We start from the raw sequence: 23,567 nt of genomic DNA on the forward strand, positions 1-23,567 counted from the left end.
TTGTTCCTCAGTCACACCACTTCAACAGCTGCCAATCTCACCTCTTTTGTGGACTGTTTATTCACAGCCAAAGCCTGGAACTTCTTCACTGTGTTATCTTGGTTTAGAAAAATGCACCCAGCATCCCTAGATAATATTTTGGAATAGTTTCTAACTGATCAGCCTCTACTGAGATTGCTCCTTCATTCAAGCTTGTCAGAAATCATCATTTTAATTTTCTATGAATGCCTTCATGGCACTTCCTGCTTGGGTAACCATTGTTTTAAGATGTTATTGCAAATGACAGTCTTTTGAGACACCAGCATAGCTATTGTCTACACAATTTTTTTGCACCACTTTTTTAAAAAATAAAATATTTTATCCCCTAAATACTGCAGTATCTTAGTTAATCTCCCAACACTGCCTGTAAACAGAAAGAACTTTTTTTTTTTTTTTAGATGGGGATCTTGCTCTGTCACCCAGGCTGGAGTGAACCTGGTGCAATCATGGCACACTGCAGCCTTGACCTCCTTGGCTCAAGCGATTCTCCCACCCAGGCCTTCTGAGTAGCTGGGACTATAGGTGTGTGCCCCAACACCTGGCTGATTTGGGGGAATTATTGTGGAGACGGGGTCTTGCTCTATTACCCAAGTTGGTCTTGAACTGCTGGGCTCAAGCAGTCCTCCCACCTTGGCCTCCCGAAATGCTGAGATTAGAGGTGTGAGCCACTGCGCTGGCTAAGAGAATTTTTTTGGGTGTGTGGGGAACCTCTTTGGGGATACATGGAAAGAAAGAGAAGTTCCTGAGAGCTGAGGCTAGGTCCTCAAACAATTACACCAGTACTTGGATAATCATTGTCTTTGTGCTGTTATAACAGAATTGTGTACAGCGTTGCCAGCCACATCTGCCCTCAGTGTTAACTTGTTCCCCAGAAAGTCATCGCATCTTATCCTAGGTGGTGAGTCACTGCAGAAGAGAGCACAGGAGCCTGAATCCAAGACTCTAACTGGTTGGAAGGGGTGGAAATAAACATCAACTCAAGGCCAGTTGGCAAGTAATTCAGTAGGAGAAAGGGTGTATGGGTACCATGAATCTAAAAGGGTGTATGAATACCATGAATCTAGACGTTTCAGCTGAATCTTGAGTCCAGAAAGGTGACAAATGAGCTGGGCGCAGTGGCTCATGCCTGTAATCCCAACACTTTGGGAGGCCAAGGTGGGCAGATCACCTGAGGTTAGGAGTTCGAGACCAGCCTGACCAACATGGTGAAACCCCATCTCTACTAAAAATACAAAAATTAGCTGAGCATGGTGGCACATGCCTGTAATCCCAGCTACTCAGGGAAGCTGAGGCAGGAGAATCACCTGAACCTGGGGCAACAAGAGCAAAACTCTGTCTCAAAAAAAAAAAAAAAGAAGGTGACAAATGCACAGGACAGCCATATAGGCAATTTTAGTGGTCAAGGTAAAGGCTAAGCGTCTATAACAAAGAGGCTTTAAAATATAGTGGCTTAAGATCGAAATTTGGTTTTCTGTCGCATAATAGCCTGGAAGAGAGTGGTCCAGTGCCATCCTTAACAAGTGGTTTCTGGTATTTCTCCAACTATTGTGACTTTTCAGTGAGTGAGAAGGAGGTAAGGGAAGTTTGGGGAAGTATCTTTCTCCTTCAAGAAGATAACCCAAAAGTTACATACATTATTTTGGTTCATCTCCTTTTAGCCTAAGTTTAGTCTCAGGGTCATACCTACCTGCAGGGAAAGTTGGCAACTGTAGTTATAAGCACAATAGCTATGTGTCCAGCTAAATTCAGGGGGCTCTGTTATGCAAAGAAAGAGGTCAGCAGTCGCTACCATGGCAAGTTAATATAAATGTCCAGAGACCCAAAATAAATCCAGGAGAAAACTGGAGGTGCAGTCTAAGTAAGCTCATACTGTGGAGCATTGCTTATGTAAATAGCAAATACATTTTTTAAGTCTGGATTGATGGGTGAATGAGTAGATGATAAATGGGATGACTGCTCACGTCAGTATCCGGGGACTTTAATTAAACAGCGGTGATAGTCACAAAGCAGAATCACACAAACATTCACATAAGTAAAAAAGGAGGGGAGTGTATGCCCTGAATTGCCCTCGTATTCTTTCTGTTAGTGCAGGCAAGCAGAGGATGGCAAATGTGTGCTGAGGAAAGGGCTTAACATGCATTTCAATTGTGGTCTCAACATCTCACAGCTGTGAGGTTCAGCCAGCTCAGACCCAGGCCAATACCTTGGTACTCAGATTTCACTCAGATAGTAAGAGTCTTCCACTCTCAGCATCTCTTCCTCTATAGACCGGTGGTTCCAAGAGTATGGTCCCAGACCAGCTGTATCAGCATCATCTAGTAATGTATTAGAAAAGCAGATTCTCAGGCCCACCCAAGACCTACTGAATCAGAAACGCTGGAGGTAGGACCTGAAATCTGTGTTAAATAAGTCTTCCAGATTATTCTGATGCACATTCAATTCTGAGGACCACAACTCTCGACAGTGACTTTGCTTCAATAACCTGTTTCTCCTGCCTGCTACTGAGGCCATTACCACTTTATATCTTCGGAGAGAAACAGTGAAGCCCATGAATGTAGCTTGGTTTCTCCTGGATCTCACAAGAAGAGACTGACAGATCTGGTCCTAGAATCCTAGTCTAGGAAGGAATTTGGAAAAACAATTTCTCATTCATCAGCCTGTCTCTACGCCAGTAAATATGTAAGCCCTCCAAGATAGCAAGTATGGCCAATGCTATTCCCAAATATCTCGAAGGATAAAAATCATTAAGTGTTCCTTGTTATCTACTTCCAATGTCTAGTCAATATATAGGCCTTTTAAAAAAATAAACTCCTTCTATTTATAATATAAGTCTACTTATTCTTGAATAATCTTGTCAAGAAATCCTCAATCTTAGATCATTCTGGTTATTGTTTGTATACACAAAGACGCATTAAATCATTGTCATATACACAAAGACACATGAAATCATTGTCTATTCTTCTCTCTTAAGCTAAACAATTCTGACCCCTTAAACAATATCTTTTAATTCCGAATGATCCCAGTGGTTTCCTAACCTTTTGTCTTTATTATCTCATTAATCCATAGAGTAACCCTAAGAAGTAGAAGCTGCTACTTTACCCCATTTTATACATGAAGAAACTGAGGTTCAGTAGTTAAACAACTGACCTTGGTTATGGAGCTTAGAAATGACTGGGCCAAAATTCACAAGCAGAGAGTCTCTACCTTTGCTATTATGTATCTAACTATACAGCCAGCATTTAATTTATTCCAAATCTTTTTTTTTTTTTTTTTTTGAGTTTGAGTCTCACTCTGTCATGTATGTTGGAGTGCAGTGGCACCATCTTGGCTTACTGCAACGGATGCCTCCTGAGTTCAAGTGATTCTACTGCCTCAGCCTCCCAAGTAGCTGGGATTACAGGCACGTGCCACCAAGCCCGGCTAATTTTTGTATTTTTAGTAGATATGTGGTTTAGCCATGTTGGCCAGGCTGGTCTTGAACCCCAGACCTCAGGTTATCCCCCTATCTCACCGTCCCAAAGTGCTGGGATTACAGGCATGAGCCGCTACACCCAGCCTTATTCCAAATCTTGGTGAAGTAATGGTTTCATATTTTTCTTAGTGTAGGAAATTCAATGGTAAGTTATACGCTTTAAATGTCCTACAAATAACTGCATACAGAAGAATAATTATATAAATTAAAATGTTCACGGAAAATGACATATTTAACAAACTAGATGTTTAAAGGGATAATTTTAAAAACAATCTCCATATAATCATAACATAAGGATCCAAATGACACCAAAACAAGGAGAAAGTAGAAGATGGACACAAAGGCAGCAAACAGATCAGTTAGAACTGATGACTATTTAATATAATGGATCTCGCCAGGGTGATTCTTCTTGTTATCTCTTTGTTATCTGACCTGGGCTCACACCATAATGTCTCCATGTTCCCACAATGTCCAGGCGTTTCCCTTTTTGGGGATATGGATGAAGCAAGAATGGGACCAGCAGTGCCAACTCTTGGGCGTCCTCTTGGGCTCGAACTGTGTTCCCTGGAAAACCACAGCCTCCTGAAGACAGCCCCTACATACACTACATCAACCCATATCTGCTCAGGCCCCAGTACAGGTGGACAATTCTCTACTCAGGGTATGAGCCCTGTTCAAGGAGCTAAGAGAAGGAGGGTGGTTTGGCTGCCTTTAGAGGGGGAAGAGTTTGGCTGAGAGGACATTTACTCTTTGGTCCATATGGGAAGGGAAAATGCGGGTTGGCGTGTGTATTCATTTCCTAGAGTTGCTGTAACAAAGTACCACAAACTACATGACATAAAACAATATCAATTTGCTCTCTGATGGTTCTGGAGTGTTGAAGTCCCAAATCAAGGTGTTGGTGGGGCCACGCTCCTTTTGCAGGCTCTAGGGAAGAACCTTCTTGTGTCTTCCAGCTTCTGGCAGCAGTTGGCAATCCTTGGTGTTAACTGGGCTCAAAAATGCATCACTCCAATCTCTGACCCCGTCATCCCATGGCTGTCTCTCTCTATGTGTTCACATTGTCTTTCCTTTGTCCAGGTCAGTCTCTGGGGCTCTTCTCTTCTTATAAAGTCACCAGTCAAATTATATTAGGACCTAACCTAACGACCTTGTTTTAACTTGACTATATCTATAAAGACGCTATTTCCAAATAAAGTCACATTCACAAGTACTGGATGTTAGAATGTCAACATATCTTTTAGGAGAACACAACTCAACCCATGTCAGTGTGTAAAATTTACTCCATGGCTCTGGAGTGATGGTTTTGAGGAGCTATCAGATCTGCATCAACTCTCCCAGGACCGTAACAGAGCATGCATTTACTCACCAGATGTGTTAAAACTCCAATTAGTAGGGTCGGGTGTGGTGGCTCATGCCTGTAATCCCAGCACTTTGGGAGGCCGAGGCAGGTGGATCATTTGAGGTCAGGAGTTCGAGACTAGCCTGGCCAATATGGTGAAACCCCGTCTCTAATAAAAATACAAAAATTAGTCGGGTGTGGTACCACGCGCCTGTAATCCCAGCTATTCAGGAGACTGAGGCAGGAGAATCGCTTGAGCCTGGGAAGCAGAGGTTGCGGTGAGCCAAGATCATGGCACTACACTCCAGTCTAGGTGACAGAATGAGATCCTCTCTCAAACAAACAAACAAACAAAAAATTTAATGAGCACTTACCAGCTGATAACCGGGTACATGTTTGTACTGTACTATAAGAGATTGCTCAAGATGTACAAGACCCTGTCTCTATTTTCAATCCCAGCTCTATCCCTCACCAGGTCATGTACCATCAACTCTCTGTGCCTCACTTTCTCTATCTTTAAAATGGGGATAGCTGTGGCACTTTCTTCATATGGTTGCTGTGAGGATTAAATGAGATAATAGACACTGTGGGGGGCCATAGCAAAGCTCAATAAATATTACCAGTTGCTATTACTATATTCTAAGAGCCTATAATTTAATGTGTGAACCAAACACCTCCACGGTTTGAAGAACAAACAAGGACCAAAAGTATGATGTAACTTATACACTGATGTTATTTTATTTTTATTTTTATTTTTTTAAGACCAAGTCTCGCTCTGTCACCCAGGCTGGAGTGCAGTAGTACAATCTCGGCTCACTGCAACCTCTCCCTCCCTGGTTCAAGCGATTCTCCTGTCTCAGCCTCCCGAGTAGCTGGGATTATAGGCGCCCAACACCACACCCAGCTAATTTTTGTATTTTTAGTAGAAATGGGGTTTCACCATGTTGACCAGGCTGGTCTCGAACTTTTGACCTCAAGTGATCTGCCTGCCTCGGCCTCCCAAAGTGCTGGGATTATAGGCATGAGCTACTGCACCTGGCCTACACTGATGTTATAACAAAGAAGTTCAGACAAAGAAAATAACATCTCAGACAGTGACATAGTATGTTATTTATGGTATGCCCACGTGTGTGTGTGTGTGTATGTGTGTGTGTAAATGTATGTTTTGGGGTTTTGGGGTAGTGTGGTAGGGGAACAGTAACCTGGAGGAAGGGATTCTTTCCTGAGACTCATGAAGAACCTAGGGCCCTTTCTTTCTTATTGTATTTCCATCTAACCACATGGTTTTTGCAAAGCCCCAAGGACTAGCTGGGTTCTGTGTTTGGCCCTTCACTCATGGGAGCTGTGAGCCTGTGTGCATGCATGCATAGACTCCTGAAAAATCTGTTAGTCCTGTGCATTGAACCGGGAAGTCATCTCATGGCTGGGAGGTATGTTTTCTCATTTTGTCTGAAACCTAATGTTCTCACAACCTACTCAAACTCCCTGCTCACCTAGAGCTTTTGATCGAGGCTACTGCCTAATGATTTCAGCTTGAGTGTCATTAAAAAAAAAAAGATAATCTTGTTGCCTTCTTGAAGATATATACATATTTGCAACAAACAATGAGTGTTGATATAGCACCAAAACAAACAAAATCCATCCAAATCCCTTATGTTACTTTAGGATTTTAGGAAGAGTCTCATTTTTCACTTCAAAGTAGTCTAAAGTAATTTTCCACAGCTAGAATTTCTTTATTCAGAATCAAACATGGATCTGGAGTTGTGCTAGCCACCTATCCACTTATCTATACCAGTATAATAATAATTTTAATATTAATTGATTAATCTAGCCTGAGGCACTGAAGTGTCTGCACACAAAATTAGAATGTAATTGCAACAATAAAGAAATCAAATGAGATAATTAAAACATAAAAGATGACAAATACTAATTCAGGAAGTCTTTTTTATGCACTGAAACATTTGCCACTCATTTATATGGCGTTGTTTGCAGATTGCTAAGGAGAAGGTTCAAGGTAGAATAATTTAAGTGACTGTTTACATCTGAGTGTGTTACACTCACATGAGGATTGATGGCAGTACAATTTTAGATCCAAGCACATGTTCCATAGGATATTGTTTTGATGCATTAATGCACTTTTCACATTTTTCCTAAAGCAACAAACTTGAAGAAATAGCATCTATAGGAAATGCGGCAGCAGGAGGACAAGGCAGGAGACTGCAAGCAGGTCAAGAATTAGCTCCTTTGAGATTTAGGCATGTAATTTGCATTCACAAAATTAAAAAGAAGAAAAAAAGACAGTTGTGGTAAGTCTTGAGTAACCCAAAACAAAACAAATTGGCTGCAGTTTCGAGGGCCACTGGAGGCCTGGGATGACTTTTTGCCCTGGACTTAACTTCCTTTCAGTCTTTTTTCTCATTGACTATTTTTTTAAAGGGTCTGAGGATGAGTCACATCAGAGCCAACATATTTCCAAGTTTCCAAAACTTAAGATTTCTGTTCTTTGTTTATCATTTAAGGAACAGTTTCAGGCCCCGGTCTTATTTTCTCAAATATCTTATTCAGCCTATGCAGTCTCTTACTCCCACAGAGCCAGGAATAAAATGAGATTAAGACTTCACTGATCTAACCGATTTCAGGTCTTTTTTTCTGCCCAGCCACCTTTCTGTGTTAGGCTAGCTGCATGGAATCATAGGGGTGCATAAACACGTGGTCACCTTCAGCAACAGCACCACACAAAGACAATAATAAAAATGGCCACAACCACACTGCCACCATCTCAAAGGAAGGCCCTTGAAGATAATGCAGTCATTCATTTATTCAACACCCAACACATACTAATTGAGTGGATTTTTTTTTTTTTTTTTGACGGAGTTTCACTTTTGTTGCCCAGGCTGGAGCGCAATGGCGCAATCTCAGCTCACTGCAACCTCCACCTCCTGGGTTCAAGCAATTCTCCTGCCTCTGATTGAGTGAATTTTATATTTCAGTGAGCCAAACAGACAAAGTCCCTAGCCTCAGAGGGCTTATGTTCCAGTGGAGGGATATAGAGAGTAAACAAATAAACAAGCAAATATATAATATGTCAGGTGGCGGTAAGAGTTATGAAGAAAGATACAACAGGGGCAAGGTCTAGAGTGACTGGGAAAGGGCTACTATTTTAGAGAGTGTGGGCAGAACAAAAGCTCCCAGAGAGGGTGCTGAGTAGCAATCTGGAAACCTGTATGAATTGCTTTATGTTAATATTCTTTAAATAGACTGATGAACTTAAATTTTATGAAAACACAATGCAATGCAAAAGATAAAACAGAATCCTGGCTGGGCTCCGTGGCTCAGGCCTATAATCCCAGCACTTTGGGAGGCAGAGGCATGCCGATCACTTGAGGTCAGGAGTTCAAGACCAGCATGGCCAACACGTGAAATCCCATCCCTACTAAAAATACAAAAAGTAGCCAGGCGTGGTAGCACATGCCTGTAATCCCAGCTACTCGGGAGGCTGATGCATGAGAATTACTTGAACCTCGGAGGTGGAGGTTGCAGTGGGCCGAGGTCACGCCACTGCACTCCAGCCTGGGAAACAGAGTGAGACTCAGTCTGAAAAACAAACAAAACAGAATCCTTTCTCGGTGTTCTGGAAAAATAATAACATAAGTTAACTTTTATTAAGCACCTAACAAACATTAACTTATTTCATCCTCAAGGCAACTTCATGAGGTAAGAATTGTTATTTCCTGTCCTACTGTTTTTCAGATGATGTTTATAACTCACCAAAGGTTACACAGATAGTGCATAGTGAAACCTACAGAGCCAGGAAAAAATGAGATTTGCCTTCACCAAGCTAATTGATTCCAGGTCTTCTTTCTGGCCAGCCACCTCTCTATGTTAGGCTACCTGCATGGAATCATAGAGGAGCACAAACCCGTGCACACCATCAGCAATAGCACCACACGATGACAATAATAACAATGACAATAACACAGCATGGCCCCATCTGGTTTTTCAACACCAAGCCCTATCTGATGTTTCTAGTTTTTATTTTTTGGAACAGCTAAAATAAGGTATAATTTGGTATATAATAAACTTCACATATTTCAGGCATATAATTTGAAAGCTTTTAACATATATATACACCCATGAAACCATCACAATCAAGATAATGAACATATCCCTCACTCCCAAAAGCTTCCTCCTGCTTCTTTTTCATCCCCTCCCCAGACTCCCATCTCCAAGCAACAAGGATCTGCATTCTGTTGCTATCGACTAGCCTACATTTTCTACAATTTTATGTAAACGGAACACTAAAGGATGAACTTTTTTTTTTGTTTGGCTTCTTTCACTTGGCCTAATTATTTTCTGATTTATTCATGTTGTTGCAGATCTCAACAGTTCATGCGTTTTTAATCACTGAGTAGTGTTTCATTGTATGGATATACCACAATTTGTCCATTTACCTGTTAATGAACAGTGGGGAAGTTTCCAGTTTTTGACTATTACAAATTAAGCTGCTATGAACAGTCACATACAAATCTTGGTATCAAGCCCATACTCTTAATTATTACATAATACAGCTTTTCTGAACAAAGATAAACCTAGGACATATAGATGCTGTATTGTGTGGCAAAATCATGCTGAACCAGAACTGAGACTGCTGGATTCCAGATGCTGTCCCCTAGTCTAAGAATAATGAGTAACCATTGGAAAATATAATGGTAAAGCCTTTAATTTAGATGTCACTTGGTCTCTCCATAATCGAAGGAGAGATTGCCTTAGGTAACTGATGCCTTAGGTAAGTGATGCCTTAGCATCAGTTAATTTAGTACATTTGCTTGATATAAAACTTGAACGATCAACAAGAAGCAGTTTGGCATAGGAGGAAAAGTTCTGGACTGGATGTCAGAAAACCTGGATTTGAGCCCACCTAACATAGAAATCCCTGGTTTGTACTCTGTCTCCCACATTTACCAAGAGTGTGACTGTTAACCAGTCACTTCTCGTATCTAGAACTCTTTCCTCATCAGTCAAAATCCCAGCCAAGTCTAAGGCTGACGCATAGCTCATACTAATTGGAGAAAAGCAGTAGATTTTACAAGTAGCTGTATATTCATGACATTCACACCATTCCACTCTTCTTTATTGATGTGGAATTCTACATCTCAGAGCTGCAAGCAACCTAAGTGAGCATATAAGAGAACCGAGACCCCAGGAGCTAGGGGGGGCCAGAGGTGCCCCGCTAGTCACTGGCAGAGGTGGGCTCAAATCCAGGTTTTCTGACATCCAGTCCAGAACTTTACCTCCAATGCCAAACTGTTTCTTGTTGATTGTTCAAGTTTTATAGCCAGCAAATGTACTGAATTAATTGAGTGCATTTTTTCCACTTTATAATGAATTTGGGTGGCAGTCACCTGTCTCAGAATGTTTACTATACAATTTGTGATCAAATCCCAGATGCTTCTGTCCTCAGGACCCAGAGTAACACCTTGCCAGCTAGGTAAATGCGGCAAGAAAGGAAACACTTTTGGGGAGAGAAGCTGTAATAAGAGAGACAAATACATGATTCATTTCCCCCCTGCTGTTAGTTTAAGTTATAATTACCCAAACTTTAAAAATAAAACCTGAACACCATCACAGCCTCTGCGACACAATGGCAAAAGCACACCCTCTTGCAACAGCACCAATCACATATTTAACAACTGCTGTTTTAGGTTTAAGCTAATTAGGGAATGATTTTTGGTACATGTATTCCTATTGCAATTAAATAACTCATGGTGTGGGATGGCATTATGAAGTCTTCTTAAAACTGCTTTTCAGCTTTTTGTGTTAAAAGATGAATTTCGTATATATAACACGGTTGTAAGGGGTTTGTGTTTTAACTCATGAGAGCCTGCATATGTTGCTTTAGGGTTACTTTTCTTTAGGGCAAATTCAGCAACAGGGTAAGAGGCTGGAAGAGTTTCTATTTAGAATGGTGAAATATTCAGTGGAGATAAAATTGCTTTATGATGTTTGCCCCAGAAGTCAGTTGAGAATTCGTAATAGATGAAAAGCCTTGACTTTAAGGAGGTGGAACTCCTCATGGAACTTTTTGCTAGGAAGTTGCTCAGAAGTGATGGAAATATACATTCGCGCCTCTGTGTGTCATGTCCTACATACATCTCATCCTGGCTTTGACATGGGTAAAGCAAGCAGATTGGAGATTTTTATGTTGATCTTCACGTTTAATGACTCTCTGAGTGCTGTGCTGCTCATCTGTGCCATCTACGTTTCTCAGCCTCCCATTAGTGGGACTATTTTAATGTTTGAACACACTTGTCCCTTAATATGTATCATTTGGACAGAGGCGCTTACTATCTGCTCGTGACGGATGCTAAGACAGAAAAATCGGGACAGACAGAAATGATTCTTACTACTGTCACCCCATGTAGCAATGGCTTCAAGGTGTCTGTATAGATTGTCCTTAGTAACTACAATATTATTGGAAGGACAGCCTGGGGGCTTGGCCTTAAAGAGGTGCTTGCAGAGTAAGCATATGATTTTCACTTGGCCGTTATGTTTCCTGGGCTTTTTATGGCATCAATCTCATATGAGCAATCCTTTTCTACCTACCAGTGAGGCTCAGGGTCAAGGGCACTCACCCTTGTAGTTCACCTACAGAAAACCCTTGAGTCCCAATACGTTTGGGTAAACTTTCTTCAGCTGGTGAAAGGCTAAACCAGACCAGCAGTAAAGTCCTCTTTAAGAAGTATCCTCAGAGTCGTAGCAAATTACTGACAGGTACTTGATATTTAACCTACATCACATATTCTGTGTCACATCTGGTGCTTGGCCCACTGCAGTTGTGGCACTCTTTATGGCCATTTGTTATGGCATAAATCACCTCTGTAAAATGATGAAGGGTCTTTCTTACAAGTCATAACTGTGAAGAGAAGCAAGCAGAAAACCACAGTAGTACCAGGCTGATTGTAAGTAAAGAAGAGGTGGAGGGGTCTCATCCCTCAGCACATTGCTCTAAGACCTTTCCTCAGCAGGGAGAGTTCGTGACCGGATGTCACTACCTCTCACTCGCCACTTCCTGCCTCTCCACTTGAATCTGCTCCTACCTTCAGTAAGTAGGAGCCAAACGTCCTTGAAGTGTAGCATTGGGGTTCTGGGAAGCTGCAGAGTTGTGAATTATGGGTGTACGTCAGGACAGGCGAGCCTTGAAGCAGCATGAGTCAGGGATACAGCATAGTCAGAGCCCAGGGCAGATTCTCAGCCAGAAGCAAGCATACAAGCAAAAGTATATGCAACCTGATGTTTGTAACGCTGAAGGCTTGCACTGGCCTAGAAAAATATATAAAGTGAACTCAAAGGTCATTATATGGGGCTTGCAATCAAAACATCATGAGTGGACCTGAATTAACTAAAATGCATTTTCTAATACAGACAGAGAGTTCTTTGATATTTCCTTTTGGAGAAGCTCCTCCCCAAGGTATGAAACACTTTGAGCAGGAGATAAATGGCTCATCAATTCCCCCATTCTGCCAGCAACTGACCTCATCCAGAGTGGGATTAAAGGAAAGGTACCCATAAGAAAATCTCTGCCTACATTCATTGACATTGACTTTCCAATGCCACATCCCATCTTTTGCCCACCCTTGAGGAAACAGAATATTCCAACAGGCATGCAACAACAAAAAAAGAAGGAAAAAAGAGAAAAAATTGATAATCCTCAAAATGATCTGAGTCATTTCCCATTAAATATGTCATTATTTCCATATGATTATGTGCCTTTTAGTGTGCCTAGCACTGTGCTACTTAAACACCACAGGGATATCAAGTAGTAGAAACACAATACAAGCTAATACTTTTTGAGTATTTATTGCCAAGTGATATACTACACTTTTGAAATACCCTGCCCTGTTTAAAGTAACCACAACTTCATGTTGTAGTTAGAGCTAGTTCTTTCTTTTACACGTGATGAAACTAAGTCTTAGAAGTCAAACAACTAGTTTAAAGTCACACAGTGGCCAGGTGCAGTGGTTTACACCTGTAATCCCAGTCACTTGGGAGGCCGAGACAGGAGAATCGCTTGAACCCAGGAGGCGGCAGGTGCAGTGAGCCGAGATCATACCGCTGCACTCCAGCCTGGGTGACAGAACGAGATCCTGTCTCAAATAAATAAATGTAAATAAGGTCACAATGATACATGACAAGCCTGGGATTGGAATTCATACAGTCCAACTCCAATGCCCTAGTGTTTGACAATGCAGTTCCACTGAAGAAAGTAGCTTATGAGCTAGTGGAGAAATGAATCATACAAGTCAATCTTCCTGACTGATGCTGATACAAGCACACATATCCTAAAGCTCCATAGCTCTTTCACCCAGGCATTTCAGCAGGTATAGATCTGCCCTACCAACCACATTCAATCTTTGCAGAATCCTGGTAATATTCAATAGAAAAGTATTATTCATTCCTCAATAGGTTAAACATGGAATTACCATATGACCCAGCAATTCCACTCCTAGGCAGATATCCTAAAGAATTAGAAACAGATGTTCAAACAAAAACTTGTACAGGAATGTTCATAGCAGCATTACTCACAATAGCCAAAAGGTAGAAACACCCACAAATGTTCATCAATGAACAAAGTGTGGACAAACAATATGTGGCATATCCGTATAATGAAATATTATTCAGCCATAGAAAGAAAGAAAGTACTGACATGTGTACTTTATGGATGAACCTTGAAAATACTATGCCAAGAGAAAGAAGCCACATATGTCTGATTCCATTTACATGAAATGTCCAGAATAGGCAAATTCACAGAGACAGAAGGCAGGTTGGTTTTACCAGGGGCTAAGGAAAATGGGAGAATGAGGTATGATTGTTTCTTGCCTACAGGGTTTCCTTTTGGGTTGATGAAAATATTATAGCACTATGTAGTGTTGATGGCTGCACAACACTTTGAATGTACTAATTGGCACTGAATTATACACCTTAAAATGGTTACATTGGTGAATTTTACATATGTGTATTCTGCCACAATGAAAAGAAAAGGTTGTTATGGACCTGGGATAGTATGATCCATGTGGCATTTTTAGGGGTTCATAGATGTGTAAGACACATTCTCTATCCTCAAATAATTTAGAAATACACTGATGATGAAATTAAAATGCACATGTCCTTCTTGCTTTTATATGAATGGGAAGGTGCTGTTGCTTTGGTGACAAATGGTATATCCAAGTAAATAATTGCTTCACTGTGGTTGAATTGACACCTGTCAACATGTAATGATTTATAAAGGTTGTAAAACATTTAGAAATTCATAAGCTCTCAATGGTACATGTAAATTTATTTTATATTTGAGATAATAGTTAAGAATTTATGATATTCTAAATCTGTAGGCCTTGCATCTAGTCTTGGAATTTTCTTGTTTTTGCTGGAACAATAGAAAAATAATGGACAAAAGATGACTCTTCTGCATATTTAGGTCTCAGGTCATTTTATGGATTATTAACTTTGCCAAACTGCGTGTGGGATTAATTGGAAACAATTGCAATGTTCTTACTACATTGCACCACTTCCTTTTGTTAATTAAGAGACATTACCCTCGTTCTACTGATAACAAAAGGAATGACTCTTTTATTACCAGACAGCAGCCATGGAAGGAAAGGCAGGAGGCACAGTGTGTCTGAGAATTAAGGTAATGATCGAGGGCATGCATCTCAGTATGGTGGCTACCGAGAGAGACGCTGAGTCTAACTCCTGGGCTGTTAAGTATGCTTAATTCTAAGCTTCTAGTTCAATCTGCCCAATTATAATTTGGCCTGTCTGTTTGCTAGTTGACAAAAGCAAGCTGCCTAAAAATGCAGAACATACTAAGGAGGATAAAATAACAATGGGGTTGATTAAGAAAATCCCTCACCATCCACAATTACATACCTCTGCTAATCCTTTCATTTAAAAAATAAATTAGAAACAAAATTAATACAACATCTATAAGTGCCCTTTAACAGTAAACCTTTTAAAAAATAAACTTCCTTATTCTGACTTTACTGAAAGAGTTGGGAAGTGGGTATGTGTGTAGCTCTGTGCTTCAAAAGATCATATCTGTCCCCCTAAAATAATTGATCAGATTACTGTAATGCCCAAGCGTGTTCTGAACACCCACTTTGCAAGCTAGATAACGTAGAGAAGACAGAGAAAGTTCCCGTGAATGGGGATGAAAGGAGCGGTGAAGACGTCGTCACCTTTTGAATTAAGATTTTTTTTTTTTTTTTTTTTTTTTTTTTGAGACGGAGTCTCGCTCTGTCACCCAGGCTGGAGTGCAGTGGCGTGATCTCGGCTCACTGCGAGCTCCGCCTCCCGGGTTCACGCCATTCTCCTGCTTCAGCCTCCCGAGTAGCTGGGACTACAGACACCCGCCACCACGCCCGGCTAATTTTTTGTATTTTTAGTAGAGACGGGGTTTCACCGTGTTAGCCAGGATGGTCTCCATCTCCTGACCTCATGATCCGCCCGCCTCGGCCTCCCAAAGTGCTGGGATTACAGGCATGAGAGTTAAGATTTCTTTTACTCCCTCAGACATGCCATGCTCTCTCTAGTTTTAGCAGCTTCATACCAGAAGTTGCCCCTGACTACACTCTTCCCCTTTTGCCTCCTTTATTCCCATCTGACTAACTCCTACTTCTCTTTTAGGTCCCCATATAAAACCACTTCCTCCAGAAAGCCCTCCCTAATCACTCCCCCAGATTCATTGTCTTTCTGCTATGCGCTGCCACAACTGTCTCTGTTTCCCCTATGATAGCTCTTACCGCATTTTGTGGTTATTGCATGTTTACTTATCCACTGTTCAGTCAAAACTGTAAGTTTCATGAAAGCAGGAATTATGTTCATCTTGCTGTCAAGAGAATATTTTCTCAGTACATTCTCCAGTGCCTGGCATGGTGCTAAATAAATATTTTCCAAGTCAATGAATAAGGACAGATGAAATAAAATGTGAATGAATGAAGAAGATTTGAATAAATCAGGGATTCCCAGCGTACGGTCATTAAATGCTAATTCTTATGGGTTTCTAGAAAAAAGAGGAATCTGGTGTTTAGGAAACACTGGGTAGCAAAGCCAACCTGATTTACTTGCTGCAGGACTTCTCAGAGCATTTTAAATGCTGAAGTTCAGCTGGGTACAGTGGCTCATGACTGTAATCCCAGCATTTTGGGAGGCGGAGGCAGGCAGATCACCTGAGGTCAGGAGTTCGAGACCAGCCGGGCCAACATGACAAAACCCCAACTCTACTAAAAATACAAAAATTAGCCAGGCGTAGTGGTGGGTGCCTGGAGTCCCAGCTACTCAAGAGGTTGAGGCAGGAGAATTGCTTGAACCCAGGAGGTGGAGGTTGCAGTGGCCAAGATTGTGCCACCACACTCCAGCCTGGGTAACAGAGCAAGACTCTGTCTCAAAAATAAATAAATAAATAAATGCTAAAGTTCATGAAACCTCCAAGGCAGGGGTAGAAGTGGATCTAGTATACAGTATTACACCAGATTACCAGATTTCTTTTCTTCAGTAGACATCTCACAAGACCAGTATTCTGAGGAGCATATATTGGGAAATGCCACAAAAGATAAAGAATAAAGAAATGCATTGTCCAGTGAGAAGGTAGGTAGGGAAAGATGAAAAGTGTGTAGAATACTAAGTAGACTATAGTAGCAGAAAATGTGGCATCAGGGAGGGATGGAGTGAAAAATGAGCAGGAATGTAGTGAAGGAAGTTGGGTGCCATGCTAAACAACTTGAACATTATGCTGTCAAGGGAGTGATATTAACCTTTGAGAAAGGGTGTCATGTACTAACCTGGTTTTAGGAAGCCAATTCTGGTGGCGGTGTGAAAAACAAAGCTCCGAGATATGAGCAATTTGCAAATGGGAAACCAGTTAGATTATTGCAGAAGACCTGGTAAGAGAGGGTAAGGATGTGAATTGGGAAAATTGCAAGTGGTATAGAAGAGAAGGCTCTAGAAAAATAGATTAAAAGATCAGAAGTGAGATCATCCAGGGAAAAGTAAGGCCAAAAAATGGCTTGAGAGAGAACCCAACATTTAAGAAGTAGATAAATGGAGAAAAAACAAAGAAATAAGAAGTACAGTTTAAGCAAACAAATGAAAAAGTAGCTTAGAGTAAGTGGTATTGCAGAAAGAGAGAAAAGAATTGCAGTGCGGTGTCCAATATGGCAGAGGGCTCAGAGTCGAAAGAAGCAGTACACATACAATGCAATGATGGTGCTGGATTTTTTTTTTTTTTTTTTTTTTTTTTGAGATGGAGTCTTGCTCTGTCGCTCAGGCTGGAGTGCGGTGGCACAATCTCGGCTCACTGCAACCTCCACCTCCCCGGTCCAAGCAATTCTCCTGCCTCAGCCTCCTAAGTAGAAGGGATTAAAGGCACCCACCACCACGGCTGACTAATTTTTGTATTTTTAGTAGAGATGGGGTTTCACCATGTTGGTCAGCCTGGTCTCAAACTCCTGATGTCGTGATCCGCCCGCCTCGGCCTCCGAAAGTGCTGGGATTACAGGCGTGAGGTACCACGCCCGGCCGATGGTGCTGGATTTTTAGTGGAGGTCCCCTAGATCATTAATATAATTTTGTAACATTCCAACTTCTAGATTAAAAAAAGGAATACCCATAAATTACTGCGTGGCAAGCCAAGTTCTTTCTGCTAGATGCTTACTATGCCTCTTTCTACTGCACTGTTGAGACAGGATGGTCTGCATAACCCAGCACTTTATCTGGCTTCCCAAGTATAACCTGAAGAAACATAACTATTCTGCTTTTTTTTTTTTCTGTGATGACAACAGTTGCCTCATGATTTTCACATCAGTTAATGTAGAGGGAAGTGGTTTACTGCAGAGGGTTCAATGAGAAATAAAGAAGACATGGGAAAAACATCTGAAAAAACAACGTTCTTATTTTTGAATGGATGATGAATTGAATTAGTGACTTGGGAGGAAAAAACTAAATCAAGAGTAGTGAGACTTAAAGGAAATATTTAGAACATTTCTTTGAAAGCATAAATGTGGGAGCCAGATGCTCCTGGGTTTGCATCCTGACTCTGGTGGCTATAAATTATATGACCTTTGGGGAAAGAAATGGTAGATCTTGCCAGGGGCTGTGGTAAGCAGTAGACTTCCGTGAATTATTTAATCCTCACAATCACCCTAAGGAAAAGTGAGGCTCAGAAAGGTCTAAACAATTTAAATACGTAGTAAGCGACAGAGTCAGATTCAAACCCGGGGTCATTTGATGACAAAGCAGTTATTTTCCACCAGTCTGAAAACTTTATGAGGCAGAAATCACTTCTGCTTTCTTCACATTTGTATATCCTACAGATCCATAGCAGGCTGTTAATAACTATTTGTTGGATGGATGAATTAATATATAAATGAATAAGTGAATGAACAACTAATCTATAATGTTATTTCCAATAGACTGTATCTTTTTCAACCCTAATGTTCTCCTCTGTTGGCTCATTGTAGGTGCGCCATGAACCTTTCCATATCCCTAAAGGAAAGGCCAAGCTGATTGGCAACAGACTTAGGAGCTGGATGGATCTGCATCATTAGTCAAAACAGACTTCCTGTTCTAGGGTAATCTGGCCAGTAGGTGATGCTGACTGAGACAGTTGAAAACACCTAGTGTCAAGTCATGGCTGGGTGTTGGTAAGCTGTACAGAGCCCCTGAGATTATTTGGATTGTTTGAAACAATCATGATCATGACATTAACATAAAAGCTGAGAAATATAGTTGGGTTGAAGGGAAAATGTCTCAGCGGAAGGAAAGGTGATTAAATAAAGAAAGAGGTATATCCCAGCCAGCTCTAAGACCTTAAGAGCAAAACCCATCATGGTGACTAGGATAGGGTTGTTGGTGGTGGTCATGGTGGTGATGCTGATGATGACAGCAAACTATAAGATGTATGCCTTCTCTGTGCCAGTTATGATGCTAAGAATTTAACACAAACCACATTTATCTTGACAATAATCCTATGATCTAGGCTTTATTTTTATCCCCCTTCAAGACTTGTGAACTCGTCAAAGGTCACACAGTTAAAGTAATAATGGTCAAGATTTAAACCCTGACCCTGCCCGATTCCGGTACCTAAGCTTTGAACCCCATGTTACTTTCCTCTAGGAAGAGGTAATTGAGGCCATATTTATCTTTCAATTAGGTTTTTTTATGTGTTCATCATCTACATTTCATTCACATGCCCTTACTCAAAGTTGCTCTCACATTCTGAAGTATTTGAATATTTGACAATTTAGTGATATATTAAATTTTACTTCCAAGCATTTATAGCTGTTTTTCTTTGTTTGTGTGGAAAGTCATAAGAGCACTTCAAAATAAATTTTTATAACAGACATGCTTGAAGGTCAGATCAAGGAATCCTTGTGACATTGGGGTACAAAGAAATAGAAAAATGGGGCCAGGTGCAGTGGCTCACGCCTGTAATCCCAGCACTTTGGGAGGCCGAGGCGGGCGGATCACCTGAAGTCAGGAGTGAGAAGCCAGTCTGACCAACATGGAGAAAACCCATATCTACTAAAAATACAAAATTAGCCTGGTGTAGCGGTGCATGCCTGTAATCCCAGCTACTTGGGAGACTGAGGCAGGAGAATCACTTGAACCCAGGAGGCGGAGATTGTGGTGACCCAGATCATGCCATTGCACTGCAGCCTGGGCAACAAGAGCGAAACTTCATCTCAAAAAAAAAAAAAAAAAAAAAGAAAAGAAAAGAAAAGAAAAAAAAAAGAAAAATGGTCCACATTCTCCAGAAATTTTCACCACAGTGGAGATACAACCTATGTCAATGAAACACCTAGGAAAGCCCAGTAAATAGTAACTCAAGGGCAACATCTTCCAGCACAGACACCACTCTCTTAGCATAAGTGCTCATTGGGAGGGAAGACTAAGTAAATGACCCAAATCCACTGTGGTTGTTTGGGGAGCTTCCTGGAGGAGGTGAGTCTCTGGAGGCAAATGTGGTATAGACAGACATACATTGGCCAAAAAGGCATGGGAGTTGGAGAGGATATTCCAACCAGGAAGGGGGTCTGAATATAGTGCTATAGTGGTTTATTTAAAATAAATTTAAAGAATATATAAACCCTAATATAAAACACTTTGAAAACTGTTAAGTATTAACATCCTTTTAAATCAAAAATGGTTTGGTAACTTTAAGATTTAGTATAAAAGTAAACAGCTTCTGTGGTTTGAAAAAAAATCACGAATCAATCTGGATCAATGGTGGGATTTTCTCATACCACTACACACACACAATTACACAGTGCTCTGAGGAAGAGAAGGATTAGATTACTACTTGAAAATGGAGTTTCTCATCCCCACAGCTGATAGAATGACTAAGAGGCCAAGCCTTATATACACCCCTGCTGTCTCACACCTAATGCTCCAATCCTGGGCTGCTTAGGATTTTTATTAAATAGCTACTGGAGTGTCCCAAGTCTCTTTCACTGCATAACAAATCACCCCAGCATTTAGCTGTTTAAAACAATAATCATTTTGATAATTTCTCATCTTTCTGTGAGCCAGGATTTGGGAGGACTCACCTGAGTGGTTCTTGTTTCAGTCTCTCATGAGGTTGCAATTCAGGCAGCAACTGTTGAAGGGTGGGGCTGGAGCATCTGGGAACTCTCTGGTCCCTCCATGCAGGCTAAGTTGGGCTTCCTCATAGCATGGCGGCCTCAAAGCAGTTAACTGCTTACCTGTCATCTGAAGGCTTCAAAAGCAAGGATCCCAACTAATTGGAGAGAAGCTACATTGCCTTTTATGATGGCATCTCTGCAGTCCCACAGAATTACTTCTACCATACTGTGTGTAAGCAAGTTCCCAGCCTACTCAGATTCAGAGAGAGAGGAATTAGATTCCACCACTTGATGGGGGAGTGGTAGGATTCTAGAAGACCACGTAGGATTGGAGATATGATTGTGTTCATCTTTGGAAAACACAATCTGCAACTTAGAGGTTTTCCGGGAGAAGGGAGGAGGAGAGGCACACACATGTGGTACTCACCATTTGCTGGAGAGCTCATTTAATTTCCCCCAAATAACTGTACAAAAGGGGCATTGTTGTCCTTCTCCGTTTTATACGTGAGAAAAAGGAGGCTAAGAAACCAACCTGGCTAGGATCATTCAGCTCCAGCTCTGCCCTAGGCCCCTGACAGGTGCTTTACAAACATCACCTTAGAACCTCCCCCCAGTTTACGAAACAGAGGCTAACTCACCTGGCCCCAGTGAGCAAGTGGCAGAACTAGAATTCCATCCCAGGCCTCTTCCTACTGCAGTTGCTACCTTGTAACACCTCATTCATTTGCGCCATTACCTAGGCCTCTGAGTTCTTGTATCTTCCCTGGGTCTTGGTCCTATTTGGGCACAAGTCATGACACAAATTCCACACGGTGCCTTGGAGAGAATTAGACGGACCAATAAAAGGGCCTGATCCTGCAGGAAACTGCCTTTTTCTGTTGCTCTCCCTAAGTAAAGCTGTCATATAGATTTTGTGCTGAGCTGGCCAAAAAGCAATTTGAAAAATGGCTTCCGAGATTGGCAGTGGCATTGACTTGGCAGGGAGGAAGGTAATAACTGCTCTGTTATAGATTATGCTGGAGGCCTCTGATCTCATTCCTGTCAGGCCCTGCCTTCATTCTGGGAAGCTCTATGTGAAACTGTCCGCTTTGCTCAGAACAAGAATCCTTTGACCTCATACCTTTCTTGTTTATGGTATCGCAGACCTTCCAAGGGAGAGCAGAAACAGGCTAGTCTAAGTTTAGCAACCTGGTGAGCTTAATATGGCCTTGGCAAAAAGATCTCCATACAAAGACCCTTAGTTAGTCGGCCAGGGATAGCAAGGAGACAAAATAAACTCATTTTTAAGATAATAAAAGAAAAGGGGGGAGTTATAATCTGCAATATCCTCATTCCCTTTTTACAGATGAGGAAACTGAGGCTCTCAGAGGGTACAGTACTTTGCCCAGCAGAGACAGCTCTGCCCTGTGCAATGTGTTGTAAAGCCAGGCAGTGGTGGCCAAGGGCTGACCCTTGGAGCACACAGAGCAAAAAGCCTCTTCCTGGATCAAGTCCCTGAGGGAGTTAGGCTTTTTCAGAAATCAGCTTCTCCTTTAGCCCTGAGCCTGGCCTCCTAGCACCATGCCCTGTGCAAGTCTGAGGCTATCCCAGGCTCCAGAGCCTCCAGAAACCCCTTTGGTAATAGTTTTCTGTTGACATTGAGGCTATGATACTGTTTAAGTAGGTGAAAATACGTATTTATTATGTGAAGCACCCGGTGTATTTTCTATTCATTTCATTTCAACAAGAGTTTGTTAAACCTTTAGTACCTACACTGCTGTTTATGTAGTGGCATTGTGGAAACAAAACGCAGAAAGCAATGAATACTCTTGAGTAACTGACAACCCAGTGAAAAACAATTGGTGCATTGCACTCGAGCCAGTGAGCACAGCCCTGGGCACCCGTTAGCAAGACGTTCTCTGGTCCCTTCATATTTTAAAAAACAGGCATGTGCTTTAGAGCAGTTTTAGGTTCACAGCAAAGTTGAGAAGAAGGAACAGAGATTTCTCATATACCTCCTACCCTACGAGTGCACAGCCTCCCTGTGGATAGCCCCCAGCAGAGTGGTCCCTTGGTTACAATCGATGAGCCTACATCATCATCACCCAGAGTCCACAGCCTGCATTAGGGTTCACTCTTGGTGCTGAACATTCTGTGGGTTTGGATAAATGTTTAATGACATGTTCTCACCACTATAGTATCATCTGAGCAGAGTAGTTTCCCTGCCCTAAAAATCCTCTGTGCTCCACTCATTCATCACTCCCTCCCCCAACCCCGATCTTTTCATTGTCTCCGTAGTGTTTACCTTTTCCAGAATATCATGTAGTCAGACTCAAACAGTGTGTGGCCTTTCCAGACTGGCTCTTTTCCATGGAGGCATTAAGATTTCCTTCATGTCTTTTCACGGCTTGAGAGCTCATTTGCTTTCAATGCTAAATAATACTCTATTGTCCAGATGTACCAGTTTATTTATCCATACGCCTCCTGAAGGACATCTTGATTGCTTCCAACTTTTGGCAATTATGCATAAAGCCGCTATCCTTGTGCAGATTTTTGTGTGGACATGAAGTTTTCAACTCCTTTGTGTAGATACCAAGGAACAGGATGTCTGGATCATATGATAAGAATATGTTTAGTTTTGTAAGAAATTTCCAAATTGTCTTCCAAAGTGTCTGTACCATTTTGAGTCCCCACCAGCAATAAATGAGGGTTCCTTCCTGTCCTTGCCAGCATTGGATGGTTGGTCTGTCCATTTTTTAAAGCACCAATAAACTGAATTATGGTAGAAACTACTAAAGAGCCAAAAATAGTGCCAAAAATGACTCTGAGAAAAAGGCTGAATGTCGAGTCCTGTGACATCCACATGGCAGTGCCCCTTGTGCCCTTACTCAAAGCTACAATATTCTTGCCGGGCGTGGTGGCTCATGCCTGTAATCCCAGCACTTTGGGAGGCTGAGGCATGTGGATCACCTGAGGTCAGGAGTCAGAGACTAGCCTGGCCAATGTGGTGAAACCCCGTCCCTACAAAAAACATAAAAATTAGCCGGGCTTGGTGGCTGGCACCTGTAATCCCAGCTACTTGAGAGGCTGTGGCAGGAGA

At 41.6% G+C, this 23,567-nt stretch overlaps 1 protein-coding gene across 9 annotated transcripts in view; it reads left to right on the forward strand.

Annotated features, from left to right (window-relative positions):
• The window catches only part of PHACTR1 (phosphatase and actin regulator 1), a 574,604-nt gene that overhangs the window by 211,327 nt on the left and 339,710 nt on the right, over nucleotides 1–23,567 (forward strand). The window lies entirely within an intron of this gene.

This window comes from Pan troglodytes, chromosome 5 (assembly GCF_028858775.2).
Source record: "Pan troglodytes isolate AG18354 chromosome 5, NHGRI_mPanTro3-v2.0_pri, whole genome shotgun sequence".
Lineage (NCBI taxonomy): Eukaryota > Metazoa > Chordata > Mammalia > Primates > Hominidae > Pan > Pan troglodytes.